Raw genomic sequence first — 27,721 nt, 5'->3', positions numbered from 1 at the left:
GTAAGTCTCTAGTAAAGTGGCACTATTTGTGCCCAGGGCCTGTAAATTGCTACTAGTTGACATGCAGCACTGATAGTGCCATCCACCCAAGTAGCTCTTTAAACATGACTCAGGCCTGCCACTGAAGCCTGTGTGTGTGCAGTTTTAAACTGTCATTTCAACCCAGCAAAGTAAACCTTTTGCCAGGCCCATACCATACTGAGTAAGCAGTCTATAGCTATGATATGGGATGCCATGTTGCAACAATTTAAAGCCCAAGGTGAGGATACTGGCTGATCCTTATGCATGAGTTGGGGCATGCACTGGCAGGTCCTTGCCCTTGATGTTCCCCTAGTACCTCTTATCAGTATTGACCGTTGACTCTGGTGACATCTTGTGTGGAAGGTTGACTCACACTCTCATTGCTTTATGTTGATTGAATGGTGGATGTGACACTAACAATGTGCACGATGTTGGGAGATGGTTGTGTTTAACTTTCCTTTTGCTTTCTCCTTATTCGGTCTTTATGTAATTTATAACATCAGAAATTCAAGTACTGTTCATGGCTCATCGCTGAATCCAACCTAACCATGATTTATCATATAGATGTGTAACTGTTGCTTTTCGGTTGGCCATTCCACCATGTATGATAATTTCCATGGCAAAAGGATGCGTTTATGTTTACTGAAATGCAATAAAATACGTTTTTTAAAATTATAAAAGTCACCTCTGGAGTAGGCCCTGGACTGCCCAGAGTGCAGGGTGAAATGTATTTAAAAAGTAGGACATGTACCTTTAACTTTTACATGTCCTCTTAGTGAAAAACTCTTAAATGTGTTTTTTATTACTTCAAGGCCTACCACACTCATAGGATAACAGTGCAGTTACTGTATTAAAATGTATAAGTGTCATATTGGTAGAGGAAAAGGTACCCAGTTCACGTTTAGTGCCGCTGAAATTTAAATTTCAAATCCTAACTTACGGTAAAGTCTTATTTTAAATTACAATTTTGAAAATGCTACTTTTAGAAAGAAAAAGACCCACAGATGATGGACGGAATGCAGAGCAAATCCAACATTCACCCCCAGTTAATAGATCTGGGTTAAATCCATCGTTCTTTTGCTCACCATGCCAACCCAGTTTAGACCCACCCAATTGCAAATCAGTCTTGACCCTGTGCCTCATGGGAACAATCGAGCCCAAACTGCCAAGCCAGGTCCTCCCTGGACCAGAAACAACCATCTTCGGATCCTGTGCCTCATGGGTACAGGGTCAAGATTGATTTTCATATTCCTGGGTTTAAACTGGAATGGCATGGGGGCAAAAAAACAATGGATTTAGGCCCGATCTCTGTACTGGGGTGAATGTATGACATTGTTCTGCATTCTACCCATCAATTGTTCTTTTTGCACTTTTAGAAAGTTGGCATTTTCTTGCCTCAGCCATTTGGTGCCTGCAGGCCGCCTCAGGGTCACATGACTGGGTGTAGGGATTGGCTTTAAAAATGATATGTTGGGTTGGATGGATTTTATTAATAAACACAACATCATTTGTCTACAGGAAATGTGGAGCATTGATCATGTATACTTCGAAGGGTTCACCTCTTATGATATACAAGTAACTCCCTCTATGTCTGGTAGAGGGAAGGGTGGGCTGTTAATCCGTTTGAAAACTATTTTGCCCCTAAAAATTAAAAGGGTTATTAATGTAGGGCATCATTCGCAGATACTGTGGTTATACCATAAAGATGGCTGGGATGTTTTACTGATTAATTTTTATAATGATATATTTGATTCTACCCGTCATAAAATAGTCCCTGAATTAGAGGCAGAAGTAGATAATTTGATCGTAACAGAAAATACTAATTTTGCGATTATATGGGTCAGACATTTTAACATCTCAATTTGTACTCTGTCTATGACCAAAGTTTGCGGGTTTAGTAGCAATGAATGGGATTACTGTATCCATTTCCCACATAACAGCTATGGAGATTCCTTAAACACGTCTTGGCAAAATATGACCTTGATGTTATGCAACGTGCAAAGGATGGGTACGGGAGGGAGATACCAACCTTTACTGGAAGAAATGCACCTAGCATCATCGATCATGTAATAGTATCTGCTAATATTTTACACTTATGCTCTGCCCCATGGTTTGATGAATTGTTTTTGAGCGACCACAATTGTATTACCATGCCAATATTGGTGTGGGGGAACAAACCTCTAGTACAACAAACTGTTATCAGTAATATTGCCCTATTTAGACCAAATGGCACTAGAATCAGGTGGAAAGGTACTAACTCAGCTAAAACTCTAAAACATATTATTCTGGAATGTGGTAACAAGATCTATGATAGTTTAGAAATTGAGGTTGAACCAGACATGATGCTAAGTAATTTCTGTAAAATTAATGATACCATTATTAAAATATTCACTGCACCCCCACACAGGAAACATATGCAGAAAAGGTGCTGGTTCAACCACTCTTGTACCGATTCACTAAACCAGCTGAAGCGAGCACTGTCCAGTAGACCTAGGGATAAGGTGCTAGTCCAAAAATTACGACTAGAATATAATCTAAATTTAAAACGGAGGAAGAGGGAACTCCATGAGGAGGCTTGGGATGAATTAGCACTGGCCACAGATTCATCTAATAATAAATTGTTCTGGGAAACTGTCAACTCGACATTTCTTAAAAATGAATCCTACCGAGAACTTCTATGCCACGTTAGCTGTGAGGAATGGGTGGCACATTTCTCTAGCATATTTAACCCAGGTAACCCATGTGATTGTAATTTTGAGAGTCCTACTAATCCAAGTAAATGGCCAACTATCCCCCTAAATATCACCCTTGATGAGGTGGAGTTAGGTATTAGAAGCAGCAAAGGGGGAAAAGCACCGGGCCTGAATGGTGTATCCATTGATTTATATAAAACTGTGCCGGAACTGTGGGGCCTGATTCTCACCAGGGTTTTTAATGCAGCAGTAACAGAGGGAGCTCCCACTACCTGGGGTGAATCCATTATTATCCCCATTTTTAAAAAGGGGTATAAATCAGAAGCCAAGAATTACAGACTGATCTCCCTATTAGATTCATCAGTCAAGGTCATGAGCAGGGTTTTATTAGTGAGACTGGAACAGTGGGTTGTGAATAAAGGGATACTGTCACAGGCACAATACGGTTTTAGAAAGGGGCTGGGCACGATTGAACAGTGTATTAACTTAGAGCTTTTAATTGGAAAATATACAAGTGCTAAACAAGGACGGCTTTTTTTTATGTTTCGCAGATGTTAGTAGTGCCTTTGATCTAGTGGATCACGATATACTTTGGCCAGTTCTACTCAATCTTGGGGCCCCGGAGCCCATTATTTACTTTTTAGCTATGCTATACGAGAAACTAACGACCAAAGTACGGTATGGCAAAAGGGGCGAATGTACCCCTAATTTTAATGTTACCTTCTTTAATAATGAAGTTGACGCAGTTCTTAAAATGATACAGGCAGACGCCGACCAAGCTGAGGGGCAGGATGTACCAGTTCTGCTTTACGCGCATGACGCAGTGCTTTTATATAGAACACCGGTAGGCCTACAGTGGTTAATTGATGGGTTTGCAAATGTTATTAATGAGAGGAAGTTGTTGATTAACAAGGCTAAAACATATACAATGGTTTATGGCTCGAAACCCAGGAATATGAAATCTATTTTTATAGATGGGAAGAAAATACAGAATATTGATAATTTCTGTTACCCGGCGTTGTCCTTCGCTGGTGACGGCAAATGGGTGCGTGAAATGTCCAATGTTCTGGTTAAAATGACAAAAAGTGTGTATGGGTTATTTTGGTTTGCACCTAACTGGAGGATCGTCGCATCAAAGACAAGACTTATATTCATAAAGCTATATGCGCCTCTATTGCACTATATGGCGCAGGGGTTTGGGGTCACCATTCCAGCCAAGAATTGCAAACAAAGTAAAGTTCCTTTAAAAAAAAAAAGCTTTTAAGTCTGCCTGCCTCAGCATCCTCTGAACTGATTAATTGCGGAGTGGGGCTCAATTATTTGTCAGACGTGATTGCACTTAGACCCCTACTACTTTGAATATCAATAGGGACAAAGGAGGAGACTACATTTACTAAAACAATTATTAAGGACGGCCTGCGACTGGACAATTGTCTTAAGATCCCCTGGCTCAAATACATAGCTAAGGTATATAGAGATGTGTTCAGTATATTGATCATGGAAAACCCAAACGATGTACTGGGATTGACTAAACAGGAAATAAAGAATACTTTCTTGTATCATAAGAAGGAGTCCAGGCTGAGAACTGTAGAGAAGCAATATACATATCGGTTCTACCATTGGCATCTAGATATTGATGGCTTTCAAGGCTATCTAACGTTAGTTTTAACAAGGATGAGACTTGGCCTTGCTCAACATTTAGTAGCATTCCCCATAATGAAACAGCGATCAGCCTCCCCGTGCCCATGTGACGGGCACACTAAAAAGAGCACCTTGCACTTTTTACTTTAATGTGATTTGTACTTGAATTTTAGAATTGCCTACTTAAAACCACTGTTTAAGAAATATAATGTCAAATCCATCAATGCTGTTATGAGTTTATTATTTACAACAAGAGAGCCTGAGATATGTTTTCATGCTGCAACATACATTTTAAGATCAATTTGTGTCAGAAAAAGTGTGATGTTTTAATGTTATTATGTACTGTGACTGAACTTTTGCTGCTTTTAAAATAATTAGATTTTAGTATCTGTGTATGTACATTTGCTTTTATGGTTGGTACTCTTTATCAGAATAAAGCTTATTGACTTGACTTGACTGGGTGTAGGTGATACTTGGACTTTGTGTATTCCCTCTAGAATGCCACAATCAATGGGGACTGGATGGGCCATCACATGCAGGATGGAATGGAGGAGCTAGGTCCAACCATACTTACATTTGAATAGACTGTGTCATGTTTCCACACAAAGGGCTGTATGCACCCAGTAGTTAGTCTGGAGCCAGGTCTAGGCAGGGCTAGGCTGTTAGGGCACCTGCTCACTTCACGGGCATGCTTCTAGTAGCCTCTCCCACTTCAAATGCAGTGGGTACGAATATTGGACCTCAGACACCAACTCTTTAGTTCACTTCTGGACTTATGGATACTCTGCTGGGTAGAAGGACTGCTGTGCTGCTGGGCGGACTACCAATCAGCTGGACTGCTGCTCTAAAGGAACTGCTGCCATGCTGTGCTGACCTGCCATGCTGTGCTGAACTGCTGCCATGCTGTGCTGACCTGCCTGCTGCCCTCTTGGCTGGGTGAGAAAAGAACTGTACCCTCAACTTAACCCTTGAACCCAGACACCAGAATAACTCCAAGGAATAGTCTGCTAGCCTTATGATCTGAGCTTTGGGGACATAACAGGCTCCCCAACATGCTGCACCAGTCCCTAGACCAGAGGTCTTCAAACTTTTGAAGGTGGAGCCCCCCAGCTGAATTTATTTAAATGTCGGCCCCCCCCACCACCTGACAGAAATTTCTGGAATCTGGTACACTACATAATCGACCGCCACCTGCATATCCCGGGCCATATCTCGCAAATAATGTCCAAAACAATGGGTTTCCTCCTTCTCCATGAATTCCCTCACTACCACTCACCAACAATGCACCTCATCTCGCTATATCACCTTTCCCGTTCGTGTGGGGGAAGCTTGCACTGCTAACCAATGCTCCATGATGTACATATATTTGGGGAGAGCTTGTAATGTTCACTGGGTGTGAAGGAAGCTTGACCTGCTGCTGTCTGTTTCCTATCTGCGCTGCATACATGAAGGATACTAGTACTGCTGTTGCCACACCCCTGGAATCCCAGCTCCGTTCATATGGGGGAAGCTTGCACTGCTGCCCCTATGTTCCACGATGTATATGTATTTGAGGAGAGTTTGTACAGTTCTCTGAGTGTGAAGGAAGTTTGTCCTGCCGCAGGCTGTATCATATCTGTGCTGCATGCAAGAGGAATAAATGTACTGTTGTCGCAACACTAAGGAATCCCTTCTCTGTTTGTGTGGGGGAAGCTTGCAGTGCTGATGCATGTACTTTGCCTTTTCTCGGTTAGTGAGGCTATAGTGCACGGCTCCCTTTCTGTTCTTGCTTTGTACTTGTGAGCATGTTTACACTGCTCCTGTCCCTGTGCGTGAGGAAAGTCTGTCACAGTTTCCAGTATAAGGAAAGCAGTGCTGCTGTATCTGGTGTGGGTCTGTGCAGCAAGCTTCCACTGCTGGAGACTGTCACACCAGTGTACCGTGTGAATGAAGGACGCTTGTCCTGCTGCCAGCGGTGCCACTCATGATTCACATCTGTGTGTGAGCGAAGCCTGTGCCGTTGCTCCTTAGACTGAACTTGCTGGAACCACTAATGCATGCAGTGGTTTGTGCAAAATCCACAGATTTAACTGAGCACAAAATGTGGTTTAATTGTAGATTTCCGTTGCGGAAGGCCCTAAACCTGCCATTTAACAGAGACACCTTTTCCATGTGTTGAGTTGTGTTTGCGCCTCACCGAGTCCGCATCCTGTGGGGCTCAGGCACCAGATGTGAGACAAAGACAGGTGCAATGTGAGTGCTTTCACTTTGGTATCTCCCCACTATCCCTTGAGAGGCCCCTCGCCTCTCTCCTCTCTCCATACGTATAGATGCTGCTGTGAAATATACTCCTGTTGTTGAAATCCCGGCATAACGTGTTAAGCACAGCTCAGAATCACGGCAGGGCCAACTCAGCCTATTATCCTTTTCAACAAAGGTAGCACTGTAGAAATTGAGATGTACACATCTGTAATTTAAGGTGCTTAGAAGGCTCAGTGCACCGTCAGCGTGCTGTAGTCCTCTGGTACATGCCTGCCTTGTGCAACAGTTATAGGGGAAACAGAGCAGTGGGGTCATGTGTGCGGTAACATGTGATGTGTATGTTACTGCCTGTACATATCTGACTCATTCAAATCCGGGTGAGAATCGAGGTGCGGGTGTGTCATGTGGCGCGCGGGGAAGAACGCTTACCTATATGTGCGGGCTTCCCTCTGACATTGAAAATAATTCTGGGCTGCGGATAGTGCAGTGTTCAGGGTGTACTGCGCATGTGCACTGTCCTGCCTGAGTGACTGATCCTGTTGGCATTACCCCCTTTTGTTTGCTCGTTACTGTTCTGCTCCTGTTACGGGGCAATGTGTATCGACAGTTGTATTTCTTTGGTGTATTTGCTCTTGTGTGCTGTTTTATACGTCTAAGTGTCGAGGGTAGTAGTTTGCGCACTGTGTGTATCTCCTAGAGTTGGGAGCATAAGGTGGGCAGGGAGCTAAGAACTTCCAAGAATCCAGAGTTTCCGAGGGTGGCTGAGAGAAGGGTTTCCAGATGCCCAAGGCTTCGAGGGTTAAAGGGTGTCCTTTCACTGCTGAGGTTATGTGAAGGTTGAGCATGTCTGAGATATAAGTTTGCTGTGATTCGCGCTGTGTCGTTATCCATACATAGCATTTCAGCTGTAGGAATTAACCTGGTTTGCTCGGTTGAAATTGCAACAGCCCCTCCCCCAACCCCCCTGTGTGTCAGCCCGGGTTCAAAACAAGCAAAGGCAAAAGTCTGGAGTGCAGTTGACTCCCGAGTACAACGTTAAAAAAAACCTGCTACAATGAAAAATACAAAAATGCGTTTTCTATATACAATGCATTTATGAGTTAAATAATTCAATGTGTACTATTGAGAAGTAAAATGGCCACTCATGTATTACAATGCAAGCACTCCATACAAGGTGAATGATGCAACAAACTGCCAGTTTCATCAGGTGAGAGAGTAATAGTCTTCTGGACGGAGCCACAGCCCACATTATGTATATTGTAAAGAATTATTAACAATAGGTCTCATAGATAGATACGCTGTCAAGCAAGACATATAAAGAATTTCGTGAGTGGAGTAAAATCCTTATTGCTCTTTGCAAGTATAGGGCTTACTGAGGCTTTTCCAGTGAGAAGCCGATGCACCTTTTTAATATGCTCGCTGACTGCTCGTCTTCTGATAGGATGAGAAGTCTGGAAGTGCTGGCCCATTTGTTGTACCCAGTGATTGTAAATCTGGAGTCAAGGATAGGAAAGGCCCATTTAATCAGCTGGTGTGCACCAACATATTCAAGCCAGTAAGTAGCCTTTTACCCAAACCTGTGTTATTGTGTTGACCAAGCAGATGGTCCTGCGGTTTATATACGCTGCTGTGTATACAGGTTGTTTTTGCAGTTTGCATTGTCCCAGGATGTCCTACTTCTACAAACAGGGTGTCGTGGCTGCTGAGGTCTGTAAAACATAACCCTACAGCACATGTGATGCTGGGGGCGAGGAGTGGTCTACCTGATAGGGCTCCAGCTCAGCATTCCATTTCCAGGCCCCCAGGCCGATACCACCTCTGTCATTAAACCCCATAGTCCGAGACAATGACTGCAGGCCAAAACCACACTGTTACTAAACTTGAAGCTCTCAGACGCTGCTGCAGCCAAAACTCACTGGGGCTGCTATGGTTCCATAGACACCAATGCAAACAAGAAACCAGGGCTTCCTGCCGCCTCGTTGGGTAGTAAAAGACAGCCATAATTGGGGTATCACTGCACCTGCTGCACCAATGATGGCTGTGTTATTGCTGGTACCCCACGAATGTCCCCTAGCACTGAAAGTAGGACAATAGTCCATTGCCTTCTCTTATGAAAATTCAGAGTCCGAGAGTCCGGGCTGACACCCCCTGGGTGTCAGCCCAGGCTGAGACAGATTCCCCGCACAGCTGCACCAGAGTACTTCACAGGTCATTAAAAGACCGTTTCATGTTAATGAGGCTTTGATGGTTTTCACCCCTTCTTAGAGACCCTGAAGCCCCACTCTGCCGTTTGCCTAAAGAATAAAAATAAAACGCCCCTCCCGAAATTTGACTCTAGGTGCGCCTCAGCCTGCTGGTGAGACAAAGGTGAGATTTATGGGTGGAGTTCGTGCCCCCCCTGAGACGGTGGCGCGCCCCCCCAGGTTGAAGAACTCTGCCCTAGACCCAGTTGCAGTGAGTTCTTGTCCCCCAGGTGGTGCCACTCGTTACCCAGACCCTTGGTGTGGCTCAGGGAGCTGTATTCAAGCTTTTCGGCACTTTGTGACTGCGAATTGGCCCGTGTGCACCAAGACCTCGCAGATTGCACAACAATTCAACATAAAGCTCGGGTAGCAACCACTTACTGCTAGTGGGGGACCGCCAATGCAAAGCTCCAGCAACACCCTTGCGCAACATCTGACCTGCTCTTCACTCTACTCAGGCAGCTTCCCATTTCGCCTTCTTTGCTCCTCGCACCGAACAGGACTCAAGATTAAGAAGGTAAACTTCAGTGAGCCCAACCTTGATTACTGTAACCAAACCACGCTCTATCGCAGTCGGCACAACCAGATGGCCACAGATGGCACTTTGTGCTTTTTGGCAATTTTTTACGCTTAAATATTTAAAAATTCATAATTCTGGTTCTACTGACTAGATCTTTGTCGTTATGGTTTTGTTTAAGCTTTTTATAGTCTGCGCTATATTTCTAAACTGGTGTTGGATCCTTTTTGTGTACTGTTTTCACTTTATTACTGTTTGAAGTGTTGCACAAATTCTTTACTCATTATATCTAAGTTCAGCCTAACTGCTCTGGTCCAAGCTATCAGAAGATTGAGCACAGGTTTATTTAAGATTTGCTGTGCCTCACGTTGGCAAGGATTGTGGTTGCAGTCAACTAACAACCAAATTTCTCACATGTGTGGATATCCACTGAATTAGATTTCAGTGTGTGTTTACTCTCTGGACACTTACACACACTCTTGCCCAAGCCAGTTGGTACAACTCAGTTAAAAAGAAATGTGACTAGGCAATCTACTCATCTGTGAGTAGATTACCCATGAGATTTACACTATATACAATTGCTTAATGTTTAGGAAAAAAAATTTAATTGTGCCGTGCAAGTTATGGCTTTATTTAGGTGCGAGCGAGACATGAGGAAATTGTGATTCAGACATCTAAGTAGTGCAGATTTATTAGTGAATATATTTTTATTTGAAAAGCGAGATACAATCTAAAGAATGTTATATTAATCAGTTCCTTGGTTCAAACATAGAGGTAATGTTGTTGTTTTGAATAGACAGAAAGGTTAAATTTAGAAATCAGTGGACTCTTAAAACGTGATGCTTGCCTGTCACAAATTGGGTTTCTGGTTGGCTGAGGTATTGACCCTGTCCAAGCAAGCACCACAATCCTAGTCACAGTAAGCTAGATACACACTAAAAGATAACCTGTGCTCAACCTCTGGTAGCTTGATGCAGAATAGTCAGGCTTATCTAAATAGGCAATGTGTTTGTGCAATACAACAGTAACACTGTGAAAACACCACAAAAATATGTCACACAAGTTTAGATAAATAGATTATGTTTTTCGAAATAAATCAAGACCAACACAACAAAATTCTAATCAGTAGAAGTTGAGATATGAATTTTTAAAGATTAAAAACAGTTCTAGAGCTTAGAAGCGATAAACACCAGTGGGGGTTAACTGGTCGCACTGTACCGTAGTAAAGACAACAGTTCGAGCCGATTGTGATGGAGCCCAGGCCGGCTAAAGGATCCTTGCACTACCCGGTGAACACAGTACCTTCTCCTGATTGCGACTGCCAGATGCGCGGTGCCATTGAGCAATGGGCTTATGTCGATCCCGCAGTAGTGGTGATGCATTGGTTCCGCAGACGAGATGCTGAGCCGAGATACATCGGTTATAAAGTGCGATGCGTCAGGTTCCTGTACGCAGTTGAGGGGTCGCATCAATTTCTCCAAGATGCTGCGTCGGCAATGTGAGATTCTGATACATTGGTGATGCGTTGGTTCCGAGAGCAATGCACCAATTCTACTCTCACAATTGGGTCAATGCACTTGTTCTGCTACACACAGACTGGAGATGTGTCGAATTCCTTGATGCAAGTTTCTGGGCATAGGATCAGAGGTAGAGACTTTGATATCCCTTTGTCCAGAGCAACAGGAGGCATGCCAACATGCCCTTGGAGCACACTTCGATAGGAAGGCAGAGTCCAGATCTTCTTCAACATAGTCAGAGAGCAGCAGGCAGCAAGGGGGCACAGGAAAAAGCACCCCTTCCAGGTCAGCAGTCCAGCAAGGAGTCCTTTAAGCAGAACAGCAGTTCTTCTGACAGAGTTTCACTTGAAGGTACAGAAGTGACTGATTTGGTGGGGTCCCAAACCCAGCATTTATACCCAAATGTGCATTTAAGGTGTGGGTGATTTCAAGGAATTGTCTTTGAATTACACAAGTTTTCTTGCAACTCAGTCTTGGCCCCAGACTGCCTGTAGGGGGTACTCAGCTTTTTAGGTGGTGTCAGGCCACCAACTATTCAAGGGTGTCAGCCCCCCTCCCTGCCCAGGCAGGGCCAGCATAATGCAGATGTATATAAATGGGTACTTATACACACCAAGCCTTCCTGTGCCTGTGACTGAATAGAGACAATGCGCAAGGTTTAGCTGTCACCCATTCTAGATGTGTATTGGAGACAGGCTGCAAGGCACGCAGAGCTATAAGTGAAGATAAATGTCTACTTTCTATAGGTAAACAAAAAAATCAAGTGGGGAATGGATCACTTGTCCTGAGTAACCAGGGTTTTTCAAATTTCGTATAGTGTACTGATAAAAAAAAACCTCATTCACGTACAGAGGTTGGGGTGGTGGTATATCTTGATTCTCTGCCTGGCTCTTAAAAACGTGACAGTATCATCATAGGGTTAGTTCTTATGCTTCCTCCGCCCGGAGGTGTACCCCTGGTGAATACAATAGTGATCAGTGATTGAGGGGTTCTAGTGCAGTGAATCAAAAAATGAAGAAAGGGAAAAATTGTTAAACAACTTTTTTAGCCAGATTGGTAATTTTAATAAGTCTGGATTTGAGTTATTAAAAAATTAGTTCTGTGCGTTGGGAGACTTATTAGGGATCTCCTGAGCCTACTATGTCCGTAAAAAGGTCGACATGTTTCAGCCCTCGTGTTTGCCCTGGTGGGTCAAGTGGGCTTTCTTCAGGACCTAGAGTGAGAAGATAGTGATGGAGACCGTGTGTGTCTCTGTGGATTTAATCCCTGTATTTGTAAGGGTCTTAGTGAATACAGATATATTAACCTGATTCCGGTGAGGTCAGATAGTACCTGTAATTAGAAAGGAGGAAACAAGACAAATATAAAGAGAGAGAATGTCAGGTATGCATTGTCCCATTGTTAATGCCGTCTATGTGCAAAGACATAAAAGAAACTAAAAAATGGCAATTCTTTACATCAAGATAAAATTCCTTAGGCAGACCGTTTAGGCAAAAGATCTCTCTCTATTCTCTTATGCTCTCCACATTGGTATCAAACTCCAAATTATTTGTAAGAGAAATAAGCGCGATTTAATGCACACTAAGCTGAAGGTAGTTCACTAATGTATTAACATTAGCATCCATACTTGTGCACATTTACTTTGCCAGTGTTTGTATTTGTGGCAATACTCTGCGAATGTTCTTGAGATATAACTGATGATGGTATTGTAACTATAAGCAGATGGCTCATGTTTTATACTCGTACTTTGAACAGTAATCGTTTACATCACAGTACTAACGTGTTTATTTATTGCCTTGTTGTCTAGCACGCCAGAGTAGGATATACATGCGGTTACTGTGATTATGCAATGGCGGAACGCTCTTTGCTGACTATTATGATTCTATTTTCACGCTACGGTGTGGAATACACGCGCTGAGTATTTGTTCAATAGGGCTCTATGTGTATTACCACTCCGGTGTGACAGTGCATTAAGGCCAATGCTGTTATATAATTACGCTCCCTCGCTCGTCACCTTCTCTTAGATAAACACTTATTTGACTAATTCAATATTCAATGTTCGGGCCAGCCCCGCTCGTGCCCCCGTGTAAGCGTACCTTATGTCCTCTTGTGCGGACATCAGTGGGCCGCCAGTGAGTTAGTAACCTGCTAAACAACAGATAAAATGTTTTAAAATTACACGTTTTTAGATCATACTTTACGCTTTTGTTGCCTCGAGAATTCGTGGTCTTCGCTTGCTACCTGTTTCGCTGATACAGCACGACTTGGGCTGACTCTTCCTTTGGGGGCCCAGTTACGTTTCTCTTCCGTGTGGTGTGATTTAAAAAAAAAGAAGAGCAGTCGGGCTAGAGGAAAGACTGAGACGGTTCCTTTTCGGCGTTTGGCGTTTTTTTTTATATAGAGCCCGTATTCACAAAGTGCATGAATACTTGTTTCGACATATTCAAAAATACTTATAGTAAAAAATATATGTATATAAATAATCACAGGCCAGAGTTTTCTTATCTTCATTATTGAGGTATCTGGGTCATGGAACTCAATGTTATGAAGGCATTGAGCAGTTATTGCTTGCCTATTTTTACACTGAGGAGTTCTCCTATGCTGGTGTTAACTGAGTCGGTTGGGGTGGAACATCCTGTAGGTGCACAGTCCTGGCAATTTTTGGGGTTATGCCTCAGAAAGAGCATTGAGAGTACTTGGATGCCTTGTCAGTACTCAACGCCTCGGAGAGGTATTCAGTGATTTAGGCTCAGCCAGGGGATGTTATTATTAAGCCCATGATCATTGGTTCGGAGGCGGTGTACCCACCTCTGCTCCTTTTCAAACAGCACTTTTTCAGCGTTATGATTCTTTGTTGTGAGAGTTTCCAAGATAACCCATTTCAAATCGTTCACTTTGTATTTTATTTCTCTGTAGTGGTTACTCATTTTTGTCGTATTTCTTGTACATTTGACATTGCTTTTATGTTCGCATATCCTCTGCTTAACTTTGCGGCATGTCATTCCTATGTAACGTAGGGCTCAAGGACAGGTGATCATATAAATTGCGTGTGCTGTGTTACAATTAGTATGATACCTGATTGTCCATTTGAAGTCTGGGAGGAGTTGCATAATTTTTGTTGCTGTGGTCAAATTACAGACAGAACAGGAAACACACGGAAAGTGTCCCACTACAGGGGGTTATTCCATAGTCGTGGGATCATTTCTCCTCGTGTGTCTGGTGGCGGTCTGGTATGCACCATTATGTTTTTGAGATTTCTAGTTCTTTTGTTTGCGAATCTCGGTTTTGGCCAACTCAAGGATCCTGAAGTCAACATTCTCCAATTCTTGTTTACAATTTTCTTTACATTGTTAAAAGCTGCATTGTAAGTGGTTACACAGGTCACTAGATCTTTTTCTGGTACTTTAGGGGTTGTGTCTAGAAGGCTTTCTCTAGGTTGATTTTTGGCCCTCTTTGGACATTTGTTAATTATTTTTTCCGGGTACTCGCGGTTCCTCAATTTATTGCACAGATCTTCCGCTTGTCTTTGTAGTCTTGGGTTTTTCTACAGTTGCGCCTGAGACGCAGAAACTGGCTGTAGGGTAGATTCTCCCTGAGAGGTCATGGGTGATAGCTCTTGTAGGAGAGCAGACCGTTTTTTGATGTTGGCTTAAAAAAGGTCTTGGTTTGCAATGTAACATTCTCAGCGTAGATTATTATGTCCAAGAAATCCAGTCTCTTCTTGTCTGCTGTGTAGGTAAATTTCAGCCATTCCTCCCTGGTATTTATCCATGTGTGGAAATCTTGCAAGCTTCCCATATCACCTTCCCAGATCAGGATGATATTGTCGATGTAGCATTCCAGACCAAGATCGTCTGATGGTAAGGATTCCAGATGTTCTCTATATGGTTCTCCTCGAAGTCGCTGACATACAACCCTGCCACACTAGGGGCAAAGGTGCTCCCCATGAAAGTCCCATGGCATTGCTGGTACCAGGTGTTGTTGTTCTCAAAGTAATTCTCCGTTAGGGCTAACCGACGGCATTCCATCCCGTTGTTTGCTATAAAGTAAAGCCTCCAGGGTGTCTAAGGTTTTTTTTGGGGGAGGCTTGTGTAAAGTCTTTCTACGTCTAACCCTACGAGTAACATACTCTCCTCTGAGTATGTTTGGTATTTGCGGAGGTTCAGCAGGTCTCTCGTATCCTTCAGATATGTGGTGTGTTTTAGACCATGGGTTTCAGGTATTGATCTGCAAATTATGAGAGGGGTTCCAGAATTGAGCCTATTCCCGAGACGATAGGTCGTCCCGGAGGGGGCCTCTGTTCTTTATGAATCGTGGATAGCGAATAGAAATATTGCATTCTTGGTGTTTTAGTTTCAAGGAATTCCACCTCATTTTTGATATCCAGTCGTTCAATTCAGCTATTGTTCTTTGTAGGCTATTTGTTGGATCTGTCATGATTCTTTTGTAGAATTTTACATCTGCGAGTAATTCTGCACATTGTCGGTCGTAACCCTCTTTGCTCAGCAGAACAATTCCTCCGCCTCTATCTGCAGGCTTGATCACTATTTTTTCATTCAGGAGAGTGAAATGGCCGAGAATTTAGGCCTTAGCTATTCGATAGAAGAAATTAATGCAATTCTATCCCTACCTTCACTACTACAAGACAAAGACCTGACCCAGGCTTTGGCTAAAACTAACGACTGGGATGAACTCTCAGAAACAAAAAAGGAATAAGTGAGAACAGCTATTCATGGAATTATAATGACTGAATATCTCTGCACCAATGTGGCACCCAAAGGACTTTGGGTCAACAATGCCCCACGCATTTTCCTCCGGGATATAATATTTCGCAAAGATTGGTCAGCAATCTCGTGGAAATGTGCAAGGGACTATTTAGTGCTAATTATTAAAACTGCCACGTGACTAACGGAAGAACTCACCATCAAGATCCAAATGAGTGAGGCAAAACTAAAGAACATGGTACATATCACTGTGTACAAAAAAAGACTCGAGGAAATCTACCAAGAAATGAACGAGACAAGGGAATACATTACACATAACAAAATACAAAAACATAGAAAAGATTTGAAGAAGTTCTCAACGGAACGTATGCATACGTACAGTTCCGAGGACTATAAAGCCCCAGATAACGTGTCCGACAATAACTCTAGTGCCGCTTCCTCCCTAGAAGGCTCAGATTGGAGTGGTTATGACTCTTACACACCAAGAAGAAACAGAGGACAAAAAAGATGTCCAAACCGCCGCAGACCGAATACATGGCATACACCTTATTATGGCAGTCAACCACAAGGGATCCCCTTCCAGTCATTTAACCCCAACTTCCATAGGTGGATGAACCCATCTTTTCAAGGTCCACCAACAATGGGACCCCCAATGATACCACAGATGGGCCTGAACTACGCACAAAGAAAGCCTTTTTTAGGAAGAGGCCAGACTAACCAGAGGACCAGGCGAAAAGGAGTAACTTGGACAGACCAAGAATCGCAGGTCCACACCAGGAGCATGACGGGAACCAAACCAGGGACAAGCACGACCTCATCATCAACCTAACAGACAAGATCCTAAGCAAAGAACAAGAAAAGACACATTTAAACTACAGTGCAAAATGGCAGAATTTTGCCATAAGCTAAAACAAAAAGCCTTCTTCAACAACCAAGAGGATTATGTTACAGATGGAGATACCACACTACGCCGCAAGTCCAAATTCTGCCCACTGAACCACCAGACACCGATCGAAATATTAACTTTTGAACAGGCAGTAATGAAGGAAATAGATGACCTCAAAAATCACACGAAATAACTCTTTATGAATATATCGAGGGAGGAACAAAAAGCATTGGACGAATTATGTCAAAATGGAGAAATAGTGATCAAGACTGCAAAGAAAGGCGGAGGAATTGTTCTGCTGAGCAAAGAGGGTTACGAACGACAATGTACAGAATTACCCGTAGATGAAAACTTCGAGAAAACACTCATGACAGATCCAACAAAAAGGCTACAAAGAACAATAGAACTTATGGTTGATGAAGCTGAATTGAACGACTGGATGTCAAAAAATTAGGCGGAATTCCTTCAAACTAAGACACCAAGAATGCCATATTTCTATTCTTTACCCAAGATTCATAAAGAACGGAGGCCCCTTTCCAGGACGACCTATCGTCTCAGGAATAGGCTCCATTCTGGAAGCCCTCTCACAATTTGCAGATCAATACCTGAAACCCACGGTCCAAAACCCACCAACATATCTGAAGGATATGAGAGACCTGCGGAACCTCCTAAAAGACCAAACATACTCAGAGGAGAGTATGTTACTCGTACGGTTAGACGTAGAAAGTTTTACACGAGCCTCCTCCAACAAAAGACCTTAGACACCCTGGAGGCTCTAATTTTTAGCAAACAATGGGATTTCAAAACTCCAAGACACATCGTCTTAGAATGCTGTAGGCTAGCCCTAACGGAGAATTACTTCAAGTACAACAACACCTGGTACCAGCAATGCCATGGGACTTCCATGGGGAGCACTTTTGTCCCTAGTGTGGCAGGGTTGTACGTCAGTGACTTCAAAGAGACCCATATACCGAACATCTCGAATCCTTACCATCAGAGGATCATGCTCTGGAAATGCTACATCGATGATATCATCCTGATCTGAGAAGGTGATATGGGAAGCTTGCAAAATTTCCACAGATGGATAAATACCAGGGATGAATGGCTGAAATTTACCTACACAGTAGACAAGAAGAGACTGGATTTCTTGGACATAACAATCTACGCTGAGAATGATACATTGCAAACCAAGACCTTTTTAAGCCAACATCAAAAAACAGTCTGCTGCCCTACAAGAGCTATTATTACCCACGACCTCTCAGGGAGAATCTACTCTACATCGAGTTTCTGCATCTCAGGCGCAACAGTAGCAAAACCCAAGACAACAAAAGACAAGCGGAAGATCTGTGCAATAAAGTGAGGAACCGCGAGTACCCGGAAAAAATAATTAACCCCTTCCAGGCTGATGACGAGCTCAGCTCGTCATGAGCGTAACCTGCCGTGCGCTCATGACGAGCTGAGCTCGTCATGTAACGCGGTAATTTTAAAATTGCCGCAGACAGCGGGAAAAGTCGCCGCATCGATGCGGTTAACAAATGTCAAAAGAGGGCCAAAAACCAACCTAGAGAAACCCTTCTAGACAAACCCCTAAAGGACCAGAAAAAGATCTAGTGAACTGTGTGACCACCTACAACGCAGCTTCTAACAATGTAGAGAAAATAGAAAACAAGAATTGGAACAAGAATTGGAGAATCTTGACTTCATGATCCTTGAAGTGGCCAAAACCGAGATTCGCAAACAAAAAAACTAGAAATCTCAAAGACATCCTGGTGCATACCAGACCGCCACCAGATACACGATGAGAAATGATCCCACGCCTGTGGAATAACCATCCTGTAATGGGACACTATCCGTGTGGTTCCTGTTCTGTCTGTAATATGACCACAGCAACAAAAACTATACAACTCCTCCCAGACTTCAAATGGACAATCAGGTATCATACTAATTGTAATACAACACACCCAATTGATATGATCACCTGTCCTTGTGCCCTACGTTACATAGGGATGGCATGCCTTAAAGTTAAGCCAAATGTCAAATGTAAAAGAAATATGACAAAAATGAGTAACCACTACATAGAAACAAAACACACAGTGAACGATTTAAAATGGGTTATCTTGGAAACTCTCACAACAAAGAATCGTAATGCTGAAAAAGTGCTATTTGAAAAGGAGCAGAGGTGGGTACACCACCTCCGAACCAATGATCATGGGCTTAATGATAACATCCCCTGGCTGAGCGTAAATCACTGAATACCTTTCAGAGGCATTGAGTACTGACAAGGCATCTAAGTACTCACAATGCTCTTTCTGAGGCATAACCCCAAAAATTGCCAGGGCTGTGCACCTACAGGATGTTCCACCCCAACCGACTCAGTTAACACCAGCATAGGAGCACCCCTCAGTGTAAAAATAGGCAAACAATAACTGCTCAAAGCCTTCATAACATTGAGTTCCATGACCCAGATACCTCAATATGGAAGATAAGAAAACTCCTGCCTGTGATCATTTATATACATATATTCTTTACTATAAGTATTTTTGAATATGACAAAACAAGTATTCGCACACATCGTGAATACCCGCCTTATATTAAAATAAAACGCAGAAAAGGAACTGTCTCAGTCTTTCCTCAAGCCCGACAGCTCTTCTTTTGTTTTTAAATCACACCACACGGAAGAGAAACGTAACCGGGTCCCCAGAGGAAGACTCAGCACAAGTCATGCTGTATTAACGAAGCAGGTAGCAAGCGAAGACCACGAGTTCTCCAGGCAACAAAAGCGTAAAGCACAGCTTTCCAAACGTTTCATGTTGGTGACACACCTTTTGGAGATGCATCATTTTGGCACGCAGTGTAGCGAGCGAGCGTAGTGAGCGAGCCCAAACCACCTAATGGGAGCTCAGGGGGGTTCTCACTCACTCTGTCTGTCTCCCTCTCTCTCGCTCCCTCTCTCTCTCTAACTGTCTCCCTCTCTCTGTCTCCCTCCCTCTCTCTCCCTCTATCCCTCCCTCCCTCTCCCTCTCTCTCTCTCCCTCTGTCTCCCTCTGCCTGTCTCCGTCTGTCTCCCTCTGTCTGTCTACCTCCCTCTGTCTCTCTCAGTCTGTCTCGCTCCCTCTGTCTCCCTCTGTCTGTCTCCCTCTATCTGTCTCCCTCCCTCTGTCTGTCGCCCTCTCTCTCCCTCTGTCTCCCTCCCTCCCTCTCTCTCCCACTGTCTCCCTCTGTCTGTCTACCTCCCTCTGTCCCTCTCAGTCTGTCTCGCTCCCTCTGTCTCCCTCCCTCTGTCGCCCTCCTCCCTCTGTCTGTCTCCCTCTACCTCCCTCTGTGTCCCTCTCTCTCTGTCTCCCCCTCTATCTGTCTCCCTCTCTCTCTTTCCCTCTGTCACCATCTGTCTCCCTCTCTCTCTCTCCCTCTGTCTCCCACTATCTCCCTCTCCGTCTCTGTCTCCCTCTCTGCCTCTCTGTCTCTGTCTGGCTCAGTCTCTGCCTGTATCTGTCTCTCTGTCCCTGTCTGTCCCTGTCTCTCTCCCTCTGTCTCCCTCTCTGTCTCTGTCTGTCCCTGCCTCTGTCTGTCTGCCCCTGTCTCTACCTCTATTTGTCTCTGTCTGTCCCTGTCTCTGTCTGTCTCTATCTCTATCTCTGTCTGTCTCTGTCTCTGTCCTTCTCTCTCTCTCTGTCTCCCTCCCTCTCTCTCTGTCTCCCTGCCTCACCGTCTCCCTCCCTCTCTCTATCTCTCTCCCACTCTCTTTCGCTGTCTCCCTCGATCTCCCTCTGTCTCACTCTCTCTGTCTCCATCTCGCTCTCTGTCTACCTCTTTCTGTCTCCCTCCCCCTCTCTGTCTCTCTCTCCCTCTGTCTCCCTCCCTCTCTCTCCCTCTGTCTCCCTCCCTCTTGTCTGTCTCCCTCTTTTCTGTCTCCCTCCCTCTGTCTACCTCCCTCTGTCTCCCTCCATCTGTCTCCCTTCATCTGTCTCCCTCTATTTGTCTCCCTCCCTCTGTCTCCATCCCTCTGTCGCCCTCCTCCATCTATTCGTCTCCCTCCCTCCCTCTGTCTGTCTCCCCCTGTTTCCCTCTCTGTCTCCTTCCCTCTGTCTCCTTCCCTCTGCCTCCGTTCCTCTGCCTCCGTTCCTCTATCTCCCTCCCTCCCTCTCTCCCTCCCTCTCTCCCTCTCTGTCTCCCTCTCTCTGTCTCCCTCTCTCTGTCTCTTTCTCTCTGTCTCTCTGTCTCTCTCTCTCTGTCTCCCTCTCTCTCTGTCTTCCTCCCTCTATCTTCTTCTGTCTCCTTCCCTTTGCCTGTCACCCTCTGCCTGTCACACTCTGTCACCTCACCCCACCTTCCCGGGCACATTCACAGCCGCACCCGAGTACTTCACAGGTCTTTTAAAAGACCATTTACTTGTTAATGAGGTTTTGTTGTGAATGGCTCCCATAGAGCAGAGTGTCTCAGAGTCCGCGCTCCTGCAGCGGACTCCGAGACACTCTTTCAAAGGAATGCCTCTTAATTAGCAGCAGTTATGTGCTAAGTGCCCTTAATACTGATGTCATCACGCGACACACCCACCATTTGCAGGCGACACAATACTGTGTCGGGACACACAGTTTGGAAAGCTCTGGCGTAAAGTATAATCTAAAAATGTGTAATTTTTAAACATTTTATCTGTTGTTTAGCAGGTTACTAACCCCACTGGCGGCCTGCTGATGTCCGCACAAGAGGACATAAAGTACGCTGACACGGGGGCACGAGGGGAGCTGGCCTGAACATTGTTGAATTAGTCAAATAGGTGTTTATCTACTAGAAGGTGACGAGTGAGGGAGTGCAATTATATAACAGCATTGGCCTTATTGCACTGTCATAACGGAGTGATAATTCACAAAGCGCCCTATTGAACAAATACTCGGCGCATTTATTCCACACCATAGCACGAAAATAGAATCACAATAGTCAGCAAAGAGCTTTCTGCCATTGCATAATCACAGTAACCGCATGTATATCCTACTCTGGCGTGTTAGACAGCAAGGCAATAAATAAACACTTTAGTACTATGATGTAAACAATTACTGTTGAAAGTACAACTAGTATAAAACATGAGCCATCTGCTTATAGTTACAACACCATCATCAGTTATATCTCAAGAACATTCGCAGAGTATTGCCACACATACAAACACTGGCAAAGTAAATGTGCACAAGTACGGATGCTAATGTTAATACGTTAGTGAACTACTTTCAGCTTAGTGTGCATTAAATCACGCTTATTTCTCTTACAAATGAATTGGAATTTGATACCAATGTGGAGAGCATAAGAGAATAAAGAGAGATCTTTTGCCTAAACGGTCTGCCTAAGGAATTTTTTCTTGATGTAAAGAATTGCCATTTTCTAGTTTCTTTTATGTCTTTGCACATAGACGGCATTAACAATGGGACAATGCATACCTGACAATCTCTCTCTTTATGTTTGTCTTGTTTCCTCCTTTCTAATTACAGGTACTATCTTACTTCACCGGAATCAGGTTAATATACCTGTATTCACTAAGACCCTGACAAATACAGGGATTAAATCCACAGAGACACACGGTCTCCATCACTATCTTCTCACTCTAGGTCCTGAAGAAAGCCCACTTGACCCGCCAGGGCAAACACGAGGGCTGAAACATGTCAACCTTTTTACGGACATACTAGGTGCAGGAGATCCCTAAATAGTCTCCATGCGCACGGAACTAATTTTTTAATAACTCGGTACAATATACGAAATTTGAAAAACCCTGGTTACTCATGACAAGTGATCCATACCTCACTTGATGTTTTTGTTATATGAATAAGGAAGCTGAATGGATCGCAATCCCTTCTTTCTCGGCCCCCTCATGATTTTTGTGTACTTTCTAGAGGTGGCATTTCTGAAACAGTATTGTTAAATCCAACTTCATCAGTAAGGGGGATTTATCAATACCCTTCCAAAGATGTAAGATATGAAACAGCCACTCCTTTCTAATCAGGAATTGCAACCTAAAAGTGTATTAAGAAATTCATAATGCTAACCTATGAGAGAAGCAGGTCTCACAGTAGTAAAACATTTATATACCTGTTTGTCACTACCAGGTCATGCAAAACATAAAAGTACATCTCCTACCTTTTACTCACACTGCACCCTGCCCTTAGGTGTGCCAAGGGCCTACCATAGGGGTGACGTCTGTGTGATAAAAGGGGAGGTTTTAAGTAGTTAAAGTTGAAGTGGCAGTAAACTGCACACACATGCCCTGCTATGGCAGGCCTGAGACAGATTTGAAAGGCTACGTATGTGGTGGCACAATTAGTGCTGCAGGCCCACTAATGGCATTTAGTTTACAGGCCCAGGGTATATGGTATACCACTTTACAAAGGACTTACAGGTAAACTACATGGGTCAATGGTGTATACAGAAATGTCACCATGTTTGAAGGAGAAGCACATGACCTTTAGCACAACTTAGCAGTGATAAGGTGCTCTGAGTCCTAAGGCCAACAAACAGAGGCAATAAGCAGGCAAAATGTCTGGGGAAAGACAACCCGTAGGCTGACAGTTCTAACATTGCCCTTTGATTATTCTAGTAGTTGCTAGATGTTCTTCTGCAATCATTTATTTCTATAGGTTATAACATCCTGTGCAAAAAAATTGAAAAATGCAGATTTTAATGACACGTTCAGAGATCAAAGTGTTGACAAAAAAAAAAGAATGGATTACGAAGGTGCTACTTGTGATGAATGTATCAGAAAGATCACAGTTGACATGAGAAGTGCCATTTGGCATAGGCTATAAGTGCCATTGACATGGTACTGATGTTGCCCTAGTGAGGTCTGCAGGCTAGGTGGAGGGGCAGACACTCCCCCCTTTCCACCCAATGGTTCCTGAAACCAGAGCATGGCAGCTGCGGTCTTGGTTCTACAGGGCAGAAAAGGGTTCCTCTGATGAGACCGGGATAGGTGATAGCTGTACAGGTAAAATGGGACATGGTGTAGGTGTCAACTGCCTGTCTCTACTTTTCCCACATAAATTGGGAGCTGTTTCACTGTTCTCTATGAAATAGATGTTGTAGGAAGGCAACTATACATATTGTTTGAAATAGCTATAACATGACACACACACAGTTGTGGCTGATAGGTGGCTGCTAGATGGAAGCAGCAGTGGGGTGGGGTGGGGAAAGGGGTGAGGGGGATCAGGTAAAAAAAAAATCACTTATCTACTGGCTGGCCGATGTTGCTTCTCCTACATCCTCATCCTGGCTTCTTGCGGGATAAAGGAAGCAGGAGGCACCATGGCTCCCACGTTCCCCGCAGCCAATCATAATACTGCAATATCAGCTGGAGGGGTGGGCATGTTCTCCACGCAGACTGTAATGCAGTCTTCATGGAGAGCACAGTAGGTGCGCATGACTGTTGTGGGAGGCCTGAGAGGGCCAGCCAAGCACTTACATAGGGAGTGCAAACCACTCCTCCCCCTGCTCTGAGAGCAGTCCCACCCCACAAAGACGCCACAACAGGAAAAAATAAAATGATAATAACCTCGAGGTATTATTATTTTATTTTTCCTTTTTTTACAATACATGAAGCAGTGGGGCGATGCTCCTCAGCCTTAGCGGAGGAGCCACTACTGCACATGCATGATCTTTGTCAGTCCCTTTGGTAAAATGTGTACTATGGGCATTCCCAAATTACAAAGTAAAATATTTTACTGAGAATTCCCAACTTGGAGGAGGACCTGATAGGACTCTATGGGATCCTTCTTGCCCAATCCCAAAGCCCCCTCTTAATAGTTTGATCACTATTTTGGTTCTCTGCTTTGCCTAGGCAATATCCTTATATATATAATATGAATGCAGCAGTGAAATGTCCATGCCTCAGCATTTAGTACCCTATCGCAGTAATTCCAAAACATTTTAAGACCACAACACAATTTTTAGAATGACATACTTTCATGACCCACCTAGCTTTAATGGACATGAGACAGGCGATTTTTAATATAACTAAAACATCATGTGGTAGCTCACTATCATTTACAGACAGCACATTTTCCATTGAAATGGCCACTACATTTGCACAGCCATACAGTTAGACTGATAAAAATATATTGCACACAAATGTTAATGTTTGGAAATTGGGTTTCAGTGAATAGTCATCATTTGTTAACCACCAAGTAAAGTGTTTTGATTTATAATGATCCTTTAAAAATCTTTGTTTCCATTACACTTCAGAATTCTAAACACTGTGCTTCATTTTTGCTTTCCTAACTCCTGAATGTGTAGGGTTAATTTACAAATATTTACATTTTGCTGGGTGTTACAAAAATTGTCCTACACAGTGAAATTACACAAAATTATGCCCCTCACCCCCCATGCAAAATGTCTTACAGGCCTTCATTTGCTTTGAGCCTAAATGTTAATATATAGTAGGGAGACGGTGGCAGTGTCTCCCAGACCCGCTGCTGTGCTAGAGAGTGTCCTTCACTTTTACTAAGAACTGGTAAATATAGGGGGCTGCGAGAAGCGCTAATACGAGCGGACTGATCTTAAAGTCTGTTGTATTTTAATTTGTATTACTGTGTTTTTACTTGGACAGACTCACGTGTTCCATCAAAAAACTGTTTCTCTCCCTCTAATCACCTGGGCTCGATCTTACCGCCTGCCCGCCTCGTTCCGACCCGGCAATAGTGCCGTTGTGCGGAGGGCGGACAGGCAAGAGCCAGGCAGACAGCACTTCCGGTTTTCCCGGAGTTGAGGTTAGCGCTCTAGTGGCTACCTCACTCCGGGCTATTTAGGCCGTCCTGACCCTCGAGCTAACGCGGTAGGGAGACGGTGGCAGTGTCTCCCAGACCCGCTGCTGTGCTAGAGAGTGTCCTTCACTTTTACTAAGAACTGGTAAATATAGGGGGCTGCGAGAAGCGCTAATACGAGCGGACTGATCTTAAAGTCTGTTGTATTTTAATTTGTATTACTGTGTTTTTACTTGGACAGACTCACGTGTTCCATCAAAAACTGTTTCTCTCCCTCTAATCACCTGGGCTCGATCTTACCGCCTGCCCGCCTCGTTCTGACCCGGCAATAGTGCCGTTGTGCGGAGGGCGGACAGGCAAGAGCCAGGCAGACAGCACTTCCGGTTTTCCCGGAGTTGAGGTTAGCGCTCTAGTGGCTACCTCACTCCGGGCTATTTAGCCGCGCCCTTCCCATAAGCGCGCAGCGGTTGCGCGCAGGGGGCGCCTTCGAGCACGCCTAAGAAGCGCCGAAGAATAGCCCGTCTGCGCCCGTCCGCGACAGGACGGGGCGAGGGGCGATGGACTCTGACCCTACCCAACGAGCTCTGACTGGTAAGAGCACACGGATAATTAGCTACTCGGCCCAAACGCTTCTGACCCTTAGACCATCACGGTCATGTAGCACTAAAATTCCATGGCACCGTGTAGAGGGAGGTTTCTCCTGTCTGCAATGTCGGCGTCTATCTGGAAACAGTATTCCCCCCTCGGTTCTTAAACCCCCTCCTTCGGGCCTTAGGAGCTTCTTTCTTAATGTACGGTCATTACCCAAACACCAACATCAAGTTTGGGATTTAATTTACTCTATGCAACCAGACATCTGCTTCCTGGCTGAAACATGGCTAAAACCACACACAGTTACTGCCATTGCCATGGGGATCCCTGCTGGGTATAAAATTAAACATCTAGACCGAGAAATAAAAACCGGAGGCGGTCTCGCTATTATACACAAAGATTGTATAAAAGTTACTATAAGTGAGCAACACATGCACCCTCAGTTAGAAATAATGATTTTTAAATTCACTCTCACCAATCATATAACCTGGAAAGGTGCTTTGGTATACCGACCCCCAGCACCCAATACGAATTTTGCTCTTCTTCTTCAAGAAATCTTAGCCCCTCACATTAAATCTAAAGAAGATTTTCTTCTTCTGGGAGACTTCAATACACATGTTGATCTACCTACACATTCTGATGCCACTGCCCTGATTACAGACCTTGCTAACTTAGGTCTGGAATTACAAAATCATGGACCCACCCATAAAGGAGGACATACGCTAGATTTACTCTTTTGTAATTGTGCTAAAGTAATTTGTTCCTCGGCAAAAGAAATAGCATGGACAGACCACTCCATGCTTGAATTTCTTTTGGTAACCCCTGTAAGAATTGTTAAGAGTGCTCCTCTTCCCCCTATTTGGCGAAGAGAGTGGCATAAAGCCACTGCCAATAAAATCCAGGAATTCTGGACAAATCCGGAAATTTCAGCAACTGACACCGCTGATATGGCCTTAACTAAGCTCAATGTCTCTATCAAGCAAGCTATTGACATTGTAGCCCCATTAAAAAAACACAAACAGTATCCTGTGCTTAAACAAGATAGCTGGTATACCCACGAATTGAGGGTAGCTAAGCAAAACTGCAGACGAGATGAGAAAGTTTGGAGAAAAGGGAAGACCGAGAGCAGTAAAGTAGCTTTCCTAGACACTCAATCCAAGTATTACAAAAACATCAAGCAAGCCAGGAAGCAACATCTAACGCAGCAGATAGCACAGGCTGGCAATTGCTCTAAGGAGCTTTTTAACATTCTGCAGAATTTTATTAAGCCGACTGCTTGTGACAGCTCTGAGGACTTCTCACAACACTTATGTGATGAAGTCTCGAGATATTTTGAGGATAAAATAAATAACATCTATGAAAAAATAGTAGTAGCCAATGACGCTATAAAAATTACTAACACAGGCCACCCCCATCCTCAAATATTGGTATCTAGCAACAAACCCACCCTTTCATCTTTTCCTCCGATCACCAACACAGAGCTCCATTCCTTCTGCAGCCACATTAAATCTGGGTCGCCTAATGACCTTATTCCAACTAAAATGGTCGGCCCCATGATTTCTTTTTTGGGACCGCACATGTTGGATGTGATTAACATCTCCCTAACAAAAGGCCAGGTTCCTGCAGATTGGAAAAGGGCGGTGGTGAACCCGATTAGAAAAAAGGCATCTTCTCCTTGGACAGACCTCTCCAATTTACGACCTATCTCCCTCTTGCCTCACCTGGGCAAGGTTACAGAGAGGCACGTGAACACCTATCTTTCTCAACATCTGGAAGTGACGGATGGCCTGGACTATTCACAATCTGGTTTCAGGCCAAACCACAGCACAGAATCAGCCCTTCAGACAGTGACCAATAACATCAGAATGGCACTGGATGAGGGCAGCTCCATGATTCTGGTGCTGTTGGACCT

At 44.0% G+C, this 27,721-nt stretch overlaps 1 protein-coding gene across 2 annotated transcripts in view; it reads left to right on the top strand.

Annotated features, from left to right (window-relative positions):
- IFNLR1 (interferon lambda receptor 1) overlaps positions 1-27,721 on the top strand; it is a 336,403-nt gene that overhangs the window by 57,385 nt on the left and 251,297 nt on the right. The window lies entirely within an intron of this gene.

Source organism: Lissotriton helveticus, chromosome 3_1, assembly GCF_964261635.1.
Source record: "Lissotriton helveticus chromosome 3_1, aLisHel1.1, whole genome shotgun sequence".
In the NCBI taxonomy this organism is placed as follows: Eukaryota; Metazoa; Chordata; class Amphibia; order Caudata; family Salamandridae; genus Lissotriton; species Lissotriton helveticus.
This window is presented reverse-complemented; position numbering and strand designations above follow the sequence as displayed.